This window comes from Amaranthus tricolor, chromosome 11 (genome assembly GCF_026212465.1).
Source record: "Amaranthus tricolor cultivar Red isolate AtriRed21 chromosome 11, ASM2621246v1, whole genome shotgun sequence".
In the NCBI taxonomy this organism is placed as follows: Eukaryota; Viridiplantae; Streptophyta; class Magnoliopsida; order Caryophyllales; family Amaranthaceae; genus Amaranthus; species Amaranthus tricolor.
The window spans coordinates 11384875-11405239 of NC_080057.1; the positions used below are offsets into that span (position 1 = coordinate 11384875).

The following is a 20365-nucleotide window of genomic DNA, read 5'->3' on the forward strand; positions in this document are numbered from 1 at the left end:
TTTCGTGCAAAACAAACCAAGTTTGAGCTACTTTATGCGCAAAAGTGCCAAAAACGCTTAAAAACCTTAAAATTGCAATTTAACACGTAATTTCTAGCATATGACTATGATTTACAATTCTAACCACTTCAACACAATAATATATACCAAATAGTGTTGTGTGCCAAGTTTCGTGCAAAACAAACCATGTTTGAGCTACTTTATGCGCAAAAGTGCCAAAAACGCTTAAAAACCCTTAAAATCGCAACTTAACACGTAATTTCTAGCATATGACTATGATTTTCAATTCTAACCACTTTAACACAATAATATATGCCAAATAGTGTTGTGTGCCAAGTTTCGTGCAAATCAAAACAAGTTTGAGCTAGCAATAACAAACCAAGAAACAACCAAGTGGGCAGAACAGAAGACAGCAAGCAAGCAAAATCAGAACATCAGCCTACCCGCTGACCAACCTACCTTGCCGCGTGGTTTGAGCCTTAACCAGGGAGACTTGGAGCCAAACAACCATGGAAACGTGATCTTCATACATGGACCAAGCCATCAAGGCCCAAGAACCATGATTGTGGTGCACACAGCTCACTAGGATACGAGCGCAAGGTGGCCCAGTCACTAATCAGTGCCCAAAGCGTTCTGGTTGTTTTTAATTTATGTTTTAAGAGGCAAATTATATACCACGTGAAGTTTATAGCCGTTAGCTAGCTAGAAACCTATAAATATAGGTTGTCTCTCATGTACAAGGATTCAGTTTTGTGATTAATAAGAATTCTCACTTTATGCGCAAAAGTGGCAAAAACGCTTAAAAACCCTTAAAATCGCAACTTAACACGTAATTTTAGGAAAAAGACTATGATTTACAATTCTAACCACTTCAACACAATAATATATACCAAATAATGTTGTGTGCCAAGTTTCGTGCAAAACAAACCAAGTTTGAGCTACTTTATGCACAAAAGTGCCAAAACGCTTAAAAACCCTTAAAATCGCAACTTAACACGTAATTTCTAGCATATGACTATGATTTACAATTCTAACCACTTCAACACAATAATATATATCAAATAGTGTTGTGTGCCAAGTTTCGTGCAAAACAAACCAAGTTTGAGTTACTTTATGCGCAAAAGTGACAAAAACGATTAAAAACCCTTAAAATCGCAACTTAACAAGTAATTTATAGTATATGACTATATTTTTAATTCTAACCACTTCAACACAATTATATATACCAAATAATATTGTGTGCTAAATTTTGTGCAAAACAAACCAAGTCTGAGCTAGCAATAACAAACCAAAAAACAAGCAAGTGGGCAGAACAGAAGACGGCAAGCAAGCAAAATCAGAAGATGGTAATAAGGACCAAGAGTGTAGAGTTTACGCCATTTGGGTTATCATTCTCCCTCACGTTTTGCGCTATTTTCTGGTTCTTTTTTGGATTTCTCATCAAAGACTTCATAAGTAAATATATTATTTTAGAAAATTAAAGTTTATTGAGATTGTAATATTACGTATTTATATGAGAATTTTTAAAGAAATGTAATTTTAACAGGTTAGTGGGTATAAATATTAGTATTTCAATCTATTATTTTCAAAAAAAATTTACCCTTTTGATGATTAATTAATAATTCCACTTATTATATGTATCAGTTGAAAATGTACTTAACCTAAATAATTTAGATCATCTTATATTTAACGTTATTTCAACCTTAAAAACACTTTAAAACTTCATTTTTTTATTTAAAGATAGTTTCTCGGCCATGAAAATATCACATTTTTAAAATTTTGAGTATATTTTCAACGGACACGTAAAATATAAGTGATTACTTACTTATCATCAAAAGGTGGATTTATATTCTTTGGTGGGTGTTAAGGAATAAACTCAAGCTGATGGTTGAGGCCAGATAAGATAATTCAAAATCATGAGTACTTTTTGTCACATTAGTTCAAAGTCCACCAAAAAATTAAGCTGATTATTGAGCCATATATATATATATATATATATATATATATATATGTATATACAGCCCTCAACAGCCCTCAACTAAAAACATTTGAAATAAACAGTGAATGATATTTAAACAAGTGATCTGCCGTCATGTTGCTTTCAAACAAATTATTTAACATACTATAAGATTTGATTTTTAATTATCAATAACTTTTGGTATATTATTATTCAACACTCACGCTACTAAATGGGAATCATTATCATTATAAATTAAAAGGAATAAGACATTCTTATAATCATGCATGCATGCATAAGATACAATAAAATTAATTAAATAGTTATAGTGACGCATCACTTTGAGATCAATTTATTGACGACTTTTAGCTATGTTTTTGAGCTACAAACTAATAGATTTTATATAAATTTAAAATGATGAATAATGATGTATAATGATCAAAATCGAATTTTTAACTTATGGGCTAAGTTATTTTAGAATATGTTATATACTCTAACATGTTATCGTATACCTTTAGTCTTTGTGCATGTAACATAAGCTAGACCTCTTCATACTTAGCGTGAAATTTTCTACTTTAAATGAAGGGCACGTGAGAATCAATTCGTAATCACTCGTTCAAAAGATTAAGCTGATAGTCGAAATCCATAATATTTTACTTATTATACTCTAACAATTGATTTAAAAAGTAGTCAAATAAAAAAAATATTGAACCTTAGTAATTATCTTGCACCTTTATTATAGATTTTACTAGTTTAGTCAATGATGAATGAAATGAGGAGGTCAAGGGACAAGTGTAGGTCCAAAACTACCACACCTTTATTAAGCTCAAAAGAAAGGCAAAAGGATTCAATCACTTTCATTTGATAGTATAGTATGCTTGTGAATTCACGGTTCATGTTGTTCCCTTTTACATGATTAAGCTCTTCAAGAAATAAACTATTCAAGAATTCTTAGGCTTTTTTGGTAATCACCAACACATTTGTACTTTCAAGTCAATAAGGTATATTATATTATACCCATGGAATCCTCATTAGCTTATTGCACCATCCGAAAGCAACCATACTTATTTAATGGAATAAATGAATGTATTTGTTGTTTAGGAAATGAATACTACTCGAAGGGATGAATAGTGTTGTATTGTTGTACGGTTTTTTTATTAACTTCTTTGCTCAAATATTACAAGTAAAAAGCAAAAACAAAAATTAAATACATGAGATTTTTACGTGGAAACTTTTTAGACCCAGTAGAGAGAAATCACTAAACTCCACTATAAATTGAGTAATGGAAAATAATTGCAGCCTCCGTTGAATATGGAAATATAATAAACTCCTTTCTTTGATCACCAATTTGGACGGATTCTATAAAGATTAATTTGCATCACTTAAGACACTTAGGATCTAGATATACAATATGTGGGCGGTTGAATACTTTCCTTTTTATGTCATTTTCCAACAGTAATACTTGAGAAAAGAATGAAATTGACATAGAGATACGAACAATCTCTTTACCTAGTCAGTACAAAAATATAAATATGTGTTTAAGAAGGATGAAAAAGAATTGGAAATCTTAATGAAAATTTGCAAAGTTTTCAACAACTCCATGTGTTTAGAGATATAAATAAGAGTAATTTCATATCAAATTCAATGTCATTAATCACCAAGCATGCTTCTTATTTATAGAGTAATCATATGCTCCTTATTTTGGTTAATAATGAAAAACACGTTCATATGGATCAAAGCATCGCATAGCGAACAAACGCACTAATTACGAGTTCCCAAAAAAGTGCACTTCCTAAGTTAAGCATCATAACCCTCAACTTCAAAGAGCAGCAAAGTGCTCAAATGAGCAATAAAGGTGCTCGAACGAGCACCACTTGTTTAAAGCTGATTTTTTTTGTTTATTTCGTATGTACTTTGTAATTCTAAGCATTTATACCCTTAATCTTATGTTTATTTGTGCTACTACCTTTCTGCTCCCTCCAATTCAATTTAGTTGTTCTATTTGATTTGAGTACAAATATTAAGAAAATGAAAGAACCACCTAAAATAGTAGACTCATGTGCAATATTGAGTGTTTTTAATATTAAGATTTGGAAGGGACCACATAAAACCGTAGATCCATGTGCATATTGGGTATTTTTAACATTAAGAAAATGAGAGGACCACCTACAAATATAGGTCTTAGAATAGAAATGAGACAAGCAAGGTAAACTTAACTAATAAAAAATATAGGACAAGTAAAAAGAATTAAAGGAAGTAGTATTTTAGGGAAATCTTAACATACTCTAAATGTTCCAATACAAAAAAATTTTAGTATACGTAAGGTATCGATTATATATAATATACAAATTTCTCTTCTCCAATACATAATTTTATGAAGGAGTTATTTGGCAAATGACACATAACTAGTAGGTGATAGTTGATTAGAGTGGCTGATTTAATTTACCGAATAATAACTTAGGTGATTTGATCACTTAATTCTTTATTCATGTCAAAAAAAAACTAAAATTAATCATCCAATCAACTATTTTACCAAACACCTTTAAAATCTTAATACTTTAAATGAGCTCTAAGAGCTAGGTGATAAATTTGACATACTTGAAACAAATTTGTTTAAACCCTTAAGAGAAACTAAAAAGTGTAGTAAAAATATTTAGATTGGTGTAATCATGAAAGCCACGCCACAACATGCTTGTGTTGTGAATTGATTCTGTTATATGTTCAAACAAGAGTTAATTGTGTACAAGGCATGAATTGAAATGAAAACATAATGAGATGGAGTGATAATTTGTATTTTTCGATTTGCGATTGAAATTTGTGATCTCTTGTCACGTATATCTTGTCAAAAAACTAACTCAATTATAAGTTTAAACTGATAGTTGAGGACCCAAAATATTGATTGAGGTTATATATAATATATTTTAGGACCTCAACTCATAGAGTCTAGTAATTGTAATAAATACAATATTTCTAAATCCCTTAACGAGGATTCATTGGACGACAAGTCTGGTGCCAACAACTACGATAATTTCAGCTCCAATAGCGTGTATTTAAGTATTTGTAGTTCAAATCTCGTAACTGGATCTTGGGGTGGTATGATCGGTCCGTCTTGCAGTATGAACCTATCGTCTTACCTTTTTCGCCAGTGATGCACTTCTGGCTTTGATTGCCCAGATTGTGCCTCATGCACTGTTACCTTGAAGAAATTAGAGTGCCCAAAGCAAGCATAAGCCCTGTATACATCAGCATAAGATGTCATCATAAGATTTTGATCCTATTATATTGACCTTCGAAATCAGAGTAATAATTAACACGAACAGTTATCTCTAACAAATATATTATATACTTTTAACAGTGATATCACATCTTATAAATTAGTGGGTGGATTCTTGATTGTTTGTTAAAAAAGGGAGTTGGTGGTGACAGTCCAAAAGCATTGGCGTCAGAAGATTAATTGTGCAAAACAAAAAGTGAAGAGCAAGTTCGTTACAAGACACAAATATGAGCAACCATAACCGAGAGTGTGGGAAAAGCAAAAAAAAGCAAGTAGACGCATCATGCATGCATGCTCACCATTGAAATTTTAAATCATCAAAGGATGGTTTACTTTAAACGTACACAAAGAAAATAATGTGGAATCTAGTCAATATTTCATTTTATTCTTCTTATGTAGCCTTTTCTACAATTCAATTCAATTATAACCCTACTATAAGAGTATCAATATGATTCAATGTCATCTTACATACATGTATACCTATTAAAAAAAGTCAAACAACAAAATTTAAAATCGGATTAATTTCTAGTTGGATTAGCAGTTTTGGGTCATATTGGGGCAGGGGTTCAATTCGAGACAATTTTGGATTTAGTTAGCTTTAGGTTGTGTTTGGATTCAGGTCAATCCAACGGATCAAATATTTTTAGATTTTTTTCATATCATATAGTTGAATTACGGATCATCATAATTGGAATACTGGTCATAATGTTTGGGTTATGATCTATTAATTTCCAGTTTGATTTTGAATTGGCTTCCGATCGAGTCAAAAATTAAGAGCTCTATTTACATTGTCGCTTTCAACAAGGAACGTGTTGTCTTTAGGTTAATTTAACTTATTTAAAAACATAACTTATTTTTTCTATCAAACGTAACATATTTTTAATTATATTTATGTAATTATTAAGCTGTGATAATTCGTCATATAATTTCACTGTGGCCCACTTGTATGGACACTGGACATCTATGGGCTCGGGTCCACAAACCCACGAGTCAAAAGCGTTGACTTGTAGCCGCAGGTACACTTGGTGAGGTTTATTGTTTCCCAAAACTATATGGTAGTAAAAAGTTTACCGCACCCAATATATATGCAAGTTTACAACCCACTATTTGATCGCTTGTCTCAGTTATGAAGAATTTCCAATAGTAATTACTGTATTATGACAAATTAATTGTTATAAATTTTGTAAAATTAAAAAACATAAAGATGTGATATTATAGCGAAAGATAATTATACCATGAGTTTTATGATTATTTCATCATTTGCGACAAAAGAGAAGAAGACTAGTGGAGGAAGAAAATCGTTTTTATATCCAATCTTTAAACTTCGCCACTTTTTTATTTTAACGTCACCCCCCTATTGAATTACGAATTTACCCCTGGATTTTTAAACATTACGATTTTGCCACTAGACTTAAAATTTCCTATATATACAACAATCTCACTAAAAACAAACAAACTTACAAAATCAAATTTTTGGAGCAAAAACTAAGAAGTTCAATCCGCAAACGAATAATCGAGGTAATTTATTTTCGAATCTTATTATTTTAAATTTAAAAAAAAAAATTAAGTGAGTCGCAGGAATCTGGGCGACCCAGCCCCGGTTCAGTCGCAGGAAAACCATGGCTGGACCCCGGTAAACGTGCGACTGAACCGGGGTCCAGCCGCGATTTTTCCTGCGACTGAACCGGGGCTGGGTGCCCAGTTTCCTGCGACTCAATTTTTTTTTTCGTTTTTTGTTGAATAATTATTATTATTTTTATTTATATTATTATTATTATTATTATTATTATTATTATTATTATTATTATTTTTTTTTTTTTTTTTTTTTTATTATTATTGTTATTATTATTGTGATTGTTATTATTATTATTATTAAATTTTTATTTTTGTTTTAATTATTAATTTATTATTTTAAATATGTTTATTATAATAATAATTATTATCATTAACTTTTTTATATTGTCTTGAATATTATTTTTATTATTGTTGTTGGTGGCATTTTTTTTTGTTTTTTAAAATAATTATTATTATTTTTATTTATATTATTATTGCTATTATTATTATTATTATTATTATTATTATTATTATTATTATTATTATTATTATTATTATTATTGTTATTATTATTATTATTATTATTATTATTATTATTATTATTATTATTATTATTATTATTATTATTATTATTATTATTATTATTACTGTTATTCTTATTATTTTTACTATTATATTATTATTATAGTGATTGTTATTATTATTATTATTAAATTTTCCTTTAATTTTATTTTTAATTATTGTTTTTGTTATTAGTGTTATGATTATTATTATTGTTTGTGTTATTATTGTTATGATTATTATTAATATTATTATTTTTGTTAATATTGTTATTATTATTATGATTATTGTCAATTTAGAAAATTTAATTATAATAATATTATTAATAATCATAATAATAAATATGTTGTAACATTCTATTAAATTTTGTTGTTGCTAATTAATTATTGTTTTTTGTTCATGTGCTTAATTTAACGTAACGTTTGATTATGTTCATTTATTATTAATATTTACTTAAATTATCAAAAATTGTAGTAAATGGCTGGTAATCAAGGAAAAGAAAAGGGTTTATTTAGACACTTGTTGAGAGGTAATAGTTCTAGGCCTACCTTACTCAGAGGGGACCCGCATGAGAGGGGTGTAACGGGTTCTGCTAGGAGGGCTAGGCAGGAAGAGGCTGGCAGACACAGTTTGGCCCAAAGGTCGAGTACACTGGACCTAGTGTGAACCCCTATTGATGACCAGGCTAGCAGCATCCAGAGTAGTTGGGGTGTTTCAAGTGATGAGCATAATGACGCTGATGATGTTGAATACCAAGGTCTTGATTTTCGCCCAGTGGACTGGATTATTGTCCGCGGGCCCGACGGGAGATTCGCACGTGCGGGCCCTAGTTCTTCAGGCGCATCTGAGCGCGCCGGACGTAGTCTCGTCGATAATGAGCCGCCACGGGAGAGCAGGCGCTCACAGTCCGTTGGCATGGACTGGTTTGTCATATCGCCCCAGCCCGAGGGGCCGACAGATACGCGACTGATACCTAGCTATGGGGGGCACATAGCTAAAACTTATTTTTGACAATTCCAAGCGTACGCCTCCGCTTCTGGAATGCCATGGTAGGAAGAGGCCGTTGGAGGCCATCACCGGTCTGAGGGATATGACCGATGCGCTGTACGATGTCTACCTGCTGCTCCCCTCGGCCGTCTACTGTACATTATGCACCAGCACATCGACTGTGCTTTGATATCGGCCTTCGTGGAGAGGTGGCAGCTGGATATGAACACCTTCCACATGCCATGGGAGGAGATGACGATTATGTTGCACGACGTGCAACGCATATTGGGCATTACTATTGAAGGTTCTCTACCGGCTGAGTCTTCTGAGGTGGAGTGGCAGGTCGGTATCACCAATCTGTTTGGGAAGCCCATGTCTGAGCTACCGCGGAGAGGTGTATTCACCAGCGGCTACGTGAACGTTGCTGAACTGATGCAGCTGTGTCATAGGTCCCAGGCCACGGATACCCAGTCGACAGCCTACTACATGGCTATTGTCGGCTCTACCTTGCTGGCGGATAAGACCAGAACCGGCATGCGACCTCACGCGATACTTGCCGTGAACGTCGATCAGGATGAGATCGCCTGGGATGTAGTGACCTTGGCCTACATGTATCAGCAGCTGGGAATGGCATCTAGGGCTGGTTGCAAGACCATTGCGGGTTGCCTGACATTGCTCCAGACATGGATCTATGAGTACTTTCCCGCTTTCCGCCTTCATCCTCGCCGAGCAGACGTGCCTAATAAGACTAGGGCGGAGATGTGGTCCACGCCAAAGCCTTGCCGAGATCTGGTCAACAGGCTGAGGGACTGTCGTGGTATACTTGACTCCATGATGGAAACTCAGGTATTGTACATGACATCACACCTTCTTATACATGTTATTTTAAATTTACATTATTTTTATTTGTTAACTTGGCCTGTATGCAGGTGGAATGGACTCCGTACATGAATACTCCAAGGGCCTTGCTGAACGAGCACCCACGCACCACCTTTATCGGGGCATCACTTGCTTTGATATCGTCGAGGTGTATTTGCCGGAGCGGACAGTGCGACAGGTCGGCTTTGTGCAGGGTATTCCCCCCCCCTCCTACGAGACCAGCCAAGGTTGTGCAACCGGCACACGTTACCTACTCCGTGACATTTGCTTCTTCGTCTGTGTACTTGGAGGCATGGAGTATGTTCCCCTATAGTGCCCGCCTTGGTGAGCAAGCACTTCGTCGGACATCTGTTCCATCAGAGGCTGAACCTAGTTGCGTTGACTGGTTCATAGTGTGCTCCCACCCGAACGTAGTCCCCGGCGAAGGACCGAGTGCCCGTTTTGGTCCACCTGAATAGTCATTATCTACCAACTTTGTAGTAAACGTTGGTGAACTAGTATGGTATTTTATTTTCAATTTTAATTCTATCTTATTTTTATCAAATCGACATACTTTGAAGTACAAACCCACCAATTAGGCACCGTATAATTTATCTGATTGAAACTGATTTTTACTATTCAAAATTGATATTTACTGATTTTTACTTAACTTTACTCGTCAAAATTGATTTTTGTTGATTGTAACCAATTAATAGTTATAAATTAATACTGAGTTGAACTAAAACTAATTTTTATTGATTATAACTGATTTTCACTTATTGTAATTTTAATTGATTTTACCTGATTTTTGCTGATAGAAAATGATATTTATTGATTAAACTAATTTTAACTGATTAATTATTTTTAGGGATATTTTACATGATAGCAGTGTAATTTTGCGAAAGGCCAGTGATAGCAAAATTTTAAAAAAGTTCCACAAAATAACCTTATACTTATACTTTTAAAATTTAAATTGTTGTAACATTAATGTTCAAAAAATTATACGTTAAATTGTGAAAGTTTATTTTTACCCTTGTTTTTTAGGCCTTTCTGTTTTTATTCCTTCACCCATTGAAATCCCTTATTTGTTTTCTTGCATTCATATTCTTTCTTTAATTAAATAGATAGATCCATCAATTTCCTCTCCTTAGTAATTTCCTAAATATATAATAAAAATGATATTTTCTAAAGGGGGTCGTTCGTTATCTCGTTTTTCTCGATCAAAGGTACTGACTTTTGGCTTATCTAATGGATTTTTTAAAAATGTGCTACATTATTGTGGAATTTATAGTTTTTTATGGGATTGTAGTTTTGTTCTTGATTGTGGATTGTATTGCAGAATATCATCAATGGATGTTACAAGGGAAGATCAGCTTTTATGGATGAGAGTTTATTGAGAGCTTCATATTTTACTTCCGCTGTAAAAGGGATTGATTCTAATTTAGGGTTTTTGAGGAATTATGTGGCTTCTGCTGGAGCTAAGAATAAAAATTATATGTTTGATATGAGATATGTGTTTGCAAATCCTAGATTTTGTAGGTTTTTATCCAGTGAAGCACCTAAGAAAAAGAGTATGTGTATGATTGATTTTCGGGGGGAAGTTATCGGTTTTACTGTTGTTCTTTCTATTCTTTATAGTTTGGTTTTTTACTTTTGGATTACATGAATGTAGATTATGAGAACTTTTATCCCAAGAAGAAGAAGAAGATCCCCAAATCTGAGGAGCAGAAATCCGAGTCGAAAGGTATATGATTTTCTTTTTAGTTTTGCTAATAGGGTTATCTGGGTGATTTGTTGGGATTTAGGATAGCTAAAGTGCTTTATTTAGGGATATTACCACTTTGCAATATGGAAGATAGCTTTGAGTTCAGTTTAGATTACTGTGGGCTGACTCAAATCAAGGGCTTTTCTTCATTATAGGAAGGGCCTGGAGGTTTTTTTTCCTTTCGGAATTCTTTCCGATTTCTATGCATTTTACAGTCCCACCAGCAATTCTCTCAATTCCTAGCTTCCTTCCAACTCTTATTGGTTTGCGATTACTCCGTTTTTGCACATATCACAACTATCTTAAACGATTCTCTTTCAACTTTTCTTCAGTATTTGCTACTATTAAACCATTTCTTATATCTTTGTTTTCAATTCCATTATTGAAGGTATGCCCACTTACCATGCACATTTTCGCTACTCATCTTCTTACTATGATCCTTTCTAGAAGTCCAACATTTTGATCCATAAAAAAGTGCTAATCTGATAGTCGTTCAATAAATCTTGTCCTTTAGCTTTAAGAGCACCTCCATCACATAATTTCCAGCATCCGCTCTCTATTTTTGCCACTTGGGTCATATTTTGTTTGATGTCTCCAGTTCCCTAAAATATGGACCCAAGATATTTGAAGCATTCACTTTGAGTGATTTCTTTCTCCTCAAGCTTTATAGTGCCTCTAATTATCTCGTTTGTACTAAAATTATGCTCCATGAACCCAGTCTTACTTCGACTTAATTTGAGATCTCATGACTCCAACTATTGTCTACATTGTTTTATCTTCCAAAACAATGTCATCAGCAACAATTGATGCACCAAGAAACGTCTTCTGGTGTTGATCAAATTATCTCATCTAGGATTGCTATAAAAAGAAAAGAAACACGCTAAGTGAGCCTTGATAAAGGTCAATTGTGATGGGAAAATCCTTGTTACTACTTTGCTCTCCCTCTTTCTCACTATCAATATATATATATATATATATATATATATATATATATATATATATATATATATATATATATATCAAGGATAATATAGTCAATCTTCTTGGCTATTCAAATGATGGAAGTTTTCATCTTTATCCAAGTAGCCTTTGCATCTGAAATCATCTTCCAAACAGCTTTTTTAACAATTTTCTTGGCAAAAATTTAGCATTATCCACTTTTAATTTTTAATGTTTGATTCCACGTTCTTTGGCTTTCTTTACCTTCGGGCTTGCTTGAAGGCGAACATCTAGGATAAGGAGTTTATGTTGGGTGGATACACTCTCAAGGAATAACCTTACATTTTAGACAACTACCTTTATCTATCATCCTTGTAAAAATATAGTCAATTTAGGTTGCGTTTACTAACAAATTATATTAGAGTGAAAAATTCAAAATGGATTCTGTTATGTTTCTAGTTTCATAGCCAAAACCTCCATAATTGATTTTGGTTCATGATCATGGAATATGACTGAGCCATTTGTCATTAACTTACCGCTCACTCTCCTCCTTTATTTAGGTTTGGGACTAGCAATAAGCAACAAACATTAACTGCCGGAGTTGATTAAGCATTGATACCAAAAAAGAAGATAAGCTTTTCTACAAGTTTCCATATCCTTGGAAAATATAGTTGCATCTTGGTATTTTTTATATTTTGTCACTTGTCATTATAAATGTCAAAAGTTGATATTATGATCGTAGAACTTATTGATAGTGTCCTTGAACTTTGTATCGTGTAATAGTTTTATTGTAAGCTTGAAATGGATACCTGTGTATAGTTGAGCTATGCAAATCAGGTTGTATTTACATATTAGGTTCTCTAACCTTTTGATTTGCAAAGTTTACTTTCATCTTAGGTTTAACATACGTCTTTGTATTTCATTTGGTTTAGACAAGGAAAACCAGTGTTACCTATTCCATGGTGGCTGTGTTCTAAAGAGTAAGCATGTTTTGAAATGCATGTATTTTTGGAACTGTGTAACATGTACTTGAGATGATTGGCTAACTATGATATGCTAAACTGAAAGAACTACGGAATGAATGCAACAACTACGATTAGCCGTATGCTTGATTGACTAAGGGGATGCAAACATATATGTACTTCCTATGTGTTTTAATGTTGGATACACTTTTTGTTATCATTATATCCAATGCACATTTTTGGCTCTTAATAATAGATGAACTTCTTGATTTACTAGGCAGATGATTCTTCAAGTAAAAGCAAAGGAAGCAAGAGATAGTAGGTTTACATGTTAGTTTGTTTTTCCAATCCTATAAATTGTAGGATTCATTGTATCAATTAGAAAAGGTTTTGCAAACTAGGGTTTCTAATTCTCTTAGAACTATCTAAATTAGATTAGGAAATTAATTTTTTTTGAACGCTATTAGGAGTAGAAACATGTTTAGAAATAGCAGCTTAAGTGTTACAGTTATATGTTTTTTTATAGTTAAAGTAGGAGATTTCTAGTGGGGTTCTTTTAATCGTTAGACACCCTTTTAGTTGAGACTTGAGAGTTGTGACATAGTCATTACCTTCAATTAAGCCTTGAAATATCAGGTTTTGTGTTTTTCAATTCAGTGAGTTTTTCTATCCACTTTTGAAATCTTAAGAGAGATTCTTCTATTATTCGATTTGTCTCTTCTATTGAATATTGTCTATTTTTGGCTAGTTCACGCTTAAAAATGCAAGGTCAAACTATAACAACTAATATCATATATGCATTGAACGTTAATTAAGACTTAACTCCTTGTATTGACTTAACATTGATAAGGTTCACATTGAGGAGAGGACGGGGAGGTTGTGGTTGAACTACTTAGAAATTTATGCTTCAGGACATGAATTTGTTGATAAACTTGGAGCTTTTTTTAAAGAGGAAATATGTGACACTTACTAATTAATGCCTTTATAACCTCTACTATTTCATCAATTCAGAGGAATCAAACACAAATACCGAAGATCAAGGAAATTTTCAAGAAACCTTAATGGAGCAGATCCAATGTATACTCCTAATGATCGGACTTTTGCTTTCAACATATTCCTTTAGTCCTCATGAGAAGCAGCAGGTGAGAATTTTCGATTGTGTTTGTGTTTACAATTTATATTGACAAATGATTATGTTGCAGTGATATACTTTCTCTCTGTTTGTTTGGATCTTCAAATGATTTTGTTGTACAAACTTTTAATGTGAGAGTTACATTTTAGGATTATGAATTGAAAAGCATCTAGCTAAGTGCCCTTTTTGGTTCATGGAGGATAAATAAAATACTCAAGAATGATAAATGAGGGAAAAGAACTCTAGGAAAGGTTTTTTTGTTTTTGGTTTGACTTACTGCTCTCCTTCATATGTTGATTGGGACATCATAATAGTATGGAATCACCACAGTTCCTTCCACTGTGCTTTGATAACTTTCTTGGCCCCACCAATGCTTACTCATCAATTTTGACCCATGATGGTTGAATTTGTTCACCAGCGAAGAATGTATTATCTCTCTCCCTTTTGTTATGAGTTGTTAAGCTGTAATCTCTGTGTGTGTGTCTGTGGGGTGAGGATTGTGCAGGTAGCTGGTGGATATGGAGATGGAGAACTAGAAAAGCTGAGTTATTGGAGAGGCTATGGTTTCTAAAGTCAGTGATTTTTAGTATTATTCTCTTGGATTAATGAAGTCCTGAAGCTAACCGCTGGTGTTTTATTGAGTGTGCTTTTAGGAAAATAATGATAGCACATAAGCGCTTGTATTAACTATTAAGTGGTCTTGGTTATGCTAGGTAGTTGGTTGGCTAGTCAGGTTGTAATATTTGAGTGGTAATATGATAGATTAGCAGCAATGGAAAACTAGTTGATGTGTGACGAGTGGTGATAAATCAATTTGATTTCCGCTGATTTGTTTCACTGACAGCCTTTAATACCTTCTAGTTTCTTTATCCTTCAAAAGGAATATGAAATCCTTTGGAATGGGGGAAGTCATGAAACCTCAATTACCCAAACTAGAAAGGGGAAAGGGAAGTGCTGAAGTGGTGAACCACATATGATTACTGGGATAAGGGTGTTTCTTTCATTTTTTTCTGATTCCTGTGAACCAAGTGGTCTCTATATTGAACATCTTCATGTTCATCTTGCAAGGCAAGGCCAACTATATCCTCTTGGTCTCTATATGAAAAATGATTATGTTATTGCTTGATTTGTGTTTTAATTTGCTTAATTTATAGACTGGGACAATGGATGATTGAAACTGTCTTTCTAATTCTTTCAACCTGTTTAACATGTAGTTTTGCCTTTCACTTTTGTGTGATTGCTGCTTGCAGATTAGTTTCCAAGAATTCAAAAATAAGCTTCTAGAACCTGGTCTGGTTGATCATATTGTTGTTTCCAATAAATCAGTTGCTAAAGTTTATGTAAGGAGTTCACAACGGGATCAAACAAACAACGATGTCAGTAGTGCTCCTACGAGAGGGCACTCAGGCCAGTACAAGTATTATTTCACAATTGGAAGTGTTGAATCCTTTGAAGAAAGGTTGGAGGAAGCGCAGGAAGCCTTGGGTATTGACCCCCATGATTATGTTCCTGTAACATATATGAATGAAATGGTGTGGTATCAGGAGTTAATGAGCTTTGCTGCCGCACTTTTACTTCTCAGATCACTTTTATACTTGAGTAGGAAGATGGAAGCTGGCCTAGGTTGAGGAATTTTCAACATTGGAAAAGCCCATATCACAAAAGTGGATAAGAATGCAAAGAGCAAGGTCAGATATATTTATTCAAATTTGTATGTTTTATTTACTGTACTCAGTTGCTACTTATTTTCATGATATATTTGCGCTGAGTGATGTACACTTCCTCTTCTGCGAGTGTAATTTTTATTGTTGATCTGTTAAAACTGTTCATGATCATTTTCTTATTTTCAGGTGTACTTTAAAGATGTTGCTGGCTGTGATGAGGCAAAGCAAGAAATTATGGAGTTCGTACACTTCCTTAAGAATCCAAAGAAGTATGAAGAATTGGGTGCAAAAATTCCTAAAGGTGCTCTCTTAGTTGGTCCACCAGGGACTGGAAAAACACTCTTAGCTAAGGCAACTGCTGGGGAATCTGGTGTACCCTTCCTTTCTATATCAGGTTCAGATTTTATGGAGATGTTTGTTGGTGTTGGGCCATCCAGGGTGAGAAACCTTTTCCAGGAAGCAAGACAATGTGCTCCTAGCATTGTTTTCATTGATGAGATTGATGCCATTGGACGTGCAAGAGGACGTGGTGGATTTTCTGGTTCAAATGATGAGCGAGAAAGCACTCTCAATCAGCTGCTTGTTGAAATGGATGGTTTTGGAACTACCTCTGGAGTGGTGGTCCTTGCTGGCACAAATAGGCCAGATATTCTGGATAAGGCTTTGTTGAGACCTGGTCGATTTGATCGCCAGATCACCATTGACAAGCCTGATATCAAAGGTCGTGAACAAATCTTTCAGATTTATTTGAAAATGATCAAACTTGATCATGAGCCATCATACTACTCAGAGAGGCTTGCAGCACTCACTCCTGGGTTTGCTGGTGCCGACATAGCAAATGTTTGTAATGAAGCTGCGTTAATAGCTGCAAGGAATGAGGGGACAGTGGTTAATATGGAACATTTTGAAGCAGCCATAGATAGAGTTATTGGTGGCTTAGAGAAGAGAAACAAGGTAAAATTTTGCTGTCTTCTATGACGCACACTACCTTGCTTACTAAATAAGTGGTAGCAACTTTTCTTTCTTGTCATGCAGGTAATAAGCAAGTTGGAAAGACGAACTGTTGCTTATCATGAATCAGGTCATGCTGTTGCTGGATGGTTCCTCGAACATGCTGAACCACTATTGAAAGTCACAATTGTTCCTCGTGGCACAGCTGCTCTAGGATTTGCGCAGTATGTTCCAAATGAAAATCTTCTTATGACTAAAGAGCAGCTTTTTGACATGACTTGCATGACATTGGGTGGTCGAGCTGCTGAACAGGTAATTGCTTCTCTTTCCCTCATTCTAATGTCTTTCTTGGTTCCATGTAAGATGTATCATATTGGGACGACTTTTGTCTAAATCAACTTAATACCTTTGGTGACTTCCTCTCTGTGTTTTTTAAAGTTGAGACCATTACGGCAATAACTGATCTTGATGTATTATTAACCCTCATTCATGAGTAGGGGTGTTCAATGGGCCAAATACAAACCGGGCTGGGTTGGATAAGGATCATTTAAACTTAATGTGGGCTTTAAATGGGCTGGGCTTTTAAAGCCCAACTCGACCCAGTCCAACCCATTTTGTTACTAAAAATTATTATAATCCCCATTGATCAATTTATAATAATTAAATTGTAAAAACCTTAGTAATTTCCATTGGCATTGTCATTTATAATAATTAAATGATCCATCAATTATGCTATTTACAAAAAGCTTTATTGAGCCCTTTTATAGCCCGCTTCATTTCAGTTATAGCAAAGCCCATTTTTGCTCCAGTTCCTTTTCAACCCGACCCTTACATAACCCTACTAAAAACGGGCCGGATACAGGCTTTAAATGGACGTTTGGTTTGTTGAACACCCCTAGTTGTGAGGTTATGAGGAGACAACTATGCAATTGAGATTTGCGGAGTATTTGACATACTGGCGCTTATTTTGAAGGTTCTGATTGGTAAAATCTCAACTGGAGCTCAGAATGACCTGGCAAAGGTGACGAAAATGACATACGCCCAAGTTGCAGTATATGGGTTCAGTGACAAAGTGGGTCTCCTCTCATTTCCCCAAAGGGAGGATGGTTTTGAAATGACAAAGCCGTACAGCAACAAGACTGGTGCTATCATCGACGAAGAGGTAAGAGAGTGGGTTACCAAAGCATACAAGCATACTGTAGAATTGATCGAGGAACACAAGGAGCAGGTTGCTGAAATAGCGGAATTACTACTTGAAAAGGAAGTCCTCCATCAAGAAGACTTGGTTCGAGTTCTTGGTGAGAGGCCTTTCAAATCAGCCGAGCTCACAAACTAGGATAGATTCAAACAAGGTTTTCAAGAAAGTGAGAAGGGTCTTCTGAGAAACCGTCGTCAAAGGACGAGGTTGTGGACCAAGTTTGCAGCGGAAAATGACGTTTGTTACCTTTTATACATGCACGCTTATACAGACAAGCAAGAACAGAAGGTTTCTTGATCAGGATGTCTGTTTGGATTGAATTCTAAGGAATCTTGAACGATTGCTTATCCCTGGAAGAAGACACTGATTCCCCTAAGGAATGCAGTATAACAACCCGACCTACCGTTGACTGAGTAAACAGGGTCATCACGGGGTTCATTTCCCAAGAAACTTAAATCACACCTTCAAAATTTGAGCAAAGGGGTCACTAAGCTCTTTAATGTAACTAACTCAACTAATTCTCAAACCAAACATCTAAGTAAAACACAAGTAATCATACAATTCACTTCGAGTTGAATATAACACAACCAAGACGAATATACATTTATCTAAAAATCTAATACAAAACTACAAAAATCTAATATAACTCAACTAGATTCCCACGTGTTCAGCTCAATATACATCCTTGGAACACTATTCAACACTGCTAACTCATTGTTCTCAACCGGTTTCGATCTGTGATCAAACTAAAAGATGGAAACAATAAGGAGTTAGATTAAACTGAATGAGAAGTAGCAATACAAAACAACAAAACACAGTAATTTAAATCATAGGTTTAAAACCAACATCAGTTTCCTAGATCTATGTGCGCACATGGAGTCTAGTTTGAGAGGTGCCCCATAGCTCTAAGGCTATGTCGCTCTTGGGTGAAGCTAGTCAATATCTGAATGACAATTCGCTTCAAAACAGGGAGCAGGGAACAATGTTCCTCAACTCTGACAATGACCAACTCGCAAGCCTGATCCATTGACCATATCATAATATCAGCATAAACATTCACAACAACATTTGTCTCAACAATTTCCAATTAAAAAGAGCTTTAGTAAAAAGTTTATTTTCAAGAATGCAGTCTGGCCAGACCCTTTAAGGGACTGCTACTACTCACCAACAAGACGCTTCAAAGAGCCGTGATCGATTTGCAGCTATCAACTAGAAAGAGCGCGCAGAGAAATCGTTTTCTGAAGAATAATAAGATCATAACATCACTCAAGAGCGTTCGGTACAACTTTACTAACAAATAACTTATTACATGTCCTCCTAAACTCAAGCTTAACCAAAACTCTTGTTTTAGCATTTCTAATCATCATATAATAGTAAAACTTTGATCTTTAATTCACCATTATTGTAACAGACCGTTTTTTCTTAGTCTTAAATATTTTGACAAATTCAATAATCGTTTCATTTTAATATTTTCTTTTTAATGCCGTTTCGAATTTTATTCCAATCGTTTTTAAGTTCTCGATTTTCTTTTATATATAATTTATTTCTCTTAAAATAAATTATCTAAATATTAAGTCTAGCTAAATTACCTACAATAACTTAATCTTTTTTATTTCCTATATTAAATTATGATTAAAAAATAAAAAAATATATAATAATAATAAAAAAAAAGAAAAAAAATGTAAAAATCTTAAAGTTGGTGGCAAGACTAAGACTAGGTGACAAAAGTATTTAATCTAGTCTTATCCTAAGATAAAACCAAGAAGAAAAATCTTGGAATTAATTATTATTTACTTGCCCATGAAGGAAATTAAAATAATGGATAATTTTGCAAATCTTTGGCTATTTATAACCAAGCAACCGTGGGTAAAGGAAAAAAAAATAGGAGAAGGAAAATCAGAAAATTAATTCCTAAATATAATCTAATTCCTAAAAATTCTAAAAACCCTAGAAAAATTCCTAAAAATCCTCAAAAATTTCCTAATAATAGTATTTAGTGTTAATTATAGAAATTCAATGGGAGGAAGCTAATATTGTGGCTAAAAATTCTACAACAAAGGAATTTAATTAATAGTGAAATTATTAAAGGTACAAATTCTTACATATATTTATTTACATAAATTTATGCTCATAAATTTTATATGTGTTTAGTATATATAAATTAATATTTCTGGAAATTTTGGTGAATTAATTCGTCATAATTTATTTTATATGATTTATTCATTGAAATTGTCAAAAACCGCATAAACCGAAATAATTTAATTAAAATAGTAAACATTAATATCTTTAAACGAAAATTTTTCTGTACATATATATATATGAAATATAAGTTGTGTATTAATTTCGTGAATTATAGTGAAGTATAAATATTATTATTAATTTTTGCTAAAAAACGCATAAAATAAGGAAAATCATAAATTTGGGTTAAAAATAATTATTTCTGGAAAAAAATAATTTATTTTAGTTACTGTATTTTAAATTCATTTAAGTTATTTTTGTGAAATTTTGTGATATGTAAATTTTAAAGAAATAAATTAATAATCTAAATTGTTATTGTAGGAAA

The 20365-nt window shown here is 33.6% G+C and overlaps 1 pseudogene; it reads left to right on the forward strand.

The window, feature by feature from the left end:
* The first annotated feature begins 10279 nt into the window (after window positions 1-10279).
* Window positions 10280-19255, forward strand: LOC130826947 (ATP-dependent zinc metalloprotease FTSH 10, mitochondrial-like; annotated as a pseudogene).
* Window positions 19256-20365: the final 1110 nt, after the last annotated feature.